Here is a 2,047-nt window from a genome sequence, read left to right on the forward strand (position 1 = left end):
CCCCTGACACACACATGCACAAAGTAACTAGCCTGGTGTGTATCCTTTCAAACCATTTTCCTTGTTGAGTTTATACATGCATATATATATATATATACACATCTATAGAACTCTTATTGTTGTTTTTAATAGAATCATAGTATGCACATTATTATGCAATGTGGATTTTTTCACTCACCATATGTATAGTAACAGTAGATATACACCTAACAATCTATTTTCTCAAGACTTTATACATATATTTACATACATTGACAATTTTGTGCACTTAGGTTCATTTCAAACATCCAGAGACATTTTTTGTTCTCTATTTTTCTCTTAATTGTACTTTTATTTTTCAACAACTTTCCCCTCCTTTCCTATCTTCAGATGAATTCCATTAACTATGAGTTTAAGGACTCTGTTGCGTGATTTTGTGTTTCTAAGAATTGCCTACTTACATCTTTTGCTCATAATGCTGTCAAATAGTGTTTTCTTGTCAGTTTGAGTTCTACATATTTTTTGTATTCTGTAGATTTTTAAACTGTTACTTGCATCTGTGTTGCAAACACACTTTACAAATCTATCATCTATTGACTTTGGTATCTTTTGCCATACAAAGTTGTAAATTTATATATATTTAAATGTGTCTATCTTTTATAGTTTCTGGATTTCCTGACCTAGTTAAAAAGTTCTCTCCCACACCTATGTACTAAATATAATTTGATTTTCTTCCACAATTTTTATTTATTTATTAAGTCTTCAATCCAGCTGTAATTTATTTTCATATATGGTAGAAAGATGGGGCTCCCACTTTGTTTTATTTCAGATGAATTGAACATCAGTATGCTGTAACCATTTATTAAATAAACTATCTTTTGCCCAATGAAATAAAATCCCAACTTTATTATATATTCAAATTTCATAAATATTAGAATTTACTTTTTGATTGTCTTATTCCAACGATCGATTTATCTGTTTAAATGCCAGTGTTTTATAGCACCTTCTAATGTCTGGCAAGGCAATAACTTTTTCACGGTAGTTCCTTTTCAAACTTTCCTTGGCTGTTTCTGTATTTTTCTTCCATAAGAAGATTCTTTATAAAATTCCCCAAAATTATTTTTGTTATTTTAATTGGAATCCATATCCTATTGGTAGGATTGCTATTTTTATTTATTAAATGTCAGCATCTAGAGGAAAAGGAACACTCTTTTCACTCAGGTCTTCTACCAAAATGATTGGCCTGGATGGGGGGAAAAGCACCTCTCACTAAAACCTGTGGCCTCCCTACTCCCAACCATGCCCCGGGAGATCTGGACCTCAACCAGGGCCAGGGCCTCAGCGAGAAAGCTGAGGTGACACAGGCGATGGTGGACAAAGAGGGGACAGTTTGGAGACCGCTGCAGCAGGAGGTGAGGCCCGGGAGCCATGGATCATGGCCCCATGCTCTGCATCCACGTTGCTGAGAGTTGTGGCCCAGCAGCAACCAAACCGGGCAGGAAGATTGTTTGCCTCTCATGAAGGGCCTGGAAGCAGCCTCTACCTCCAGGACAGTGACAACAACCAGAAAAATGGCTGTCAGCGTGGGGGCCATGGGGCCCTGCTGGGCAGAAGGCTCTAGAAGCCTGTGGCACCTGAGAGGCAGAGGGGAGAGTCCCAGATCATGCCAGGGCAAAGGCCAAGGAAATGATGATTAAAAAGTGCACCACCCTAGAGGCAGCAGAAAAGAGGGAAGCAGAGATGGTGATGGAGGAAAAGAAGATGGTACAGAAGGAAAAAAAAGATGGGAGGAGGAAAAGAGGAGACCTGGCCCAGGGCCCCGAATAACAATAACTCACTAGAGGCCATCAATCAAGAGCTATCCAATGTAAATGCCCAAGCTGACAGGGCCTTCCTCAGCTAGAGTGCAAGTTTGGCTGGATGCAAAGGCTCCATAGGTGGCACAGGCGTTTCATCATCCAAAATATCCCAGGTTTCTTTTGGAACCACCCCCAGCACCTGTGATCAGTGGTCAAAATGAAAACTTGCTGAGGTACGTGATCAATTTGGAGGTGGAGGAGCTTAAACA

At 39.5% G+C, this 2,047-nt stretch overlaps 1 pseudogene; it reads left to right on the forward strand.

The window, feature by feature from the left end:
• The first annotated feature begins 1,213 nt into the window (after window positions 1-1,213).
• LOC103584553 lies at window positions 1,214-2,042 on the forward strand (annotated as a pseudogene).
• Window positions 2,043-2,047: the final 5 nt, after the last annotated feature.

Source organism: Galeopterus variegatus, unplaced genomic scaffold (assembly GCF_000696425.1).
Source record: "Galeopterus variegatus unplaced genomic scaffold, G_variegatus-3.0.2 Scaffold64016, whole genome shotgun sequence".
Classification (NCBI taxonomy): domain Eukaryota; kingdom Metazoa; phylum Chordata; class Mammalia; order Dermoptera; family Cynocephalidae; genus Galeopterus; species Galeopterus variegatus.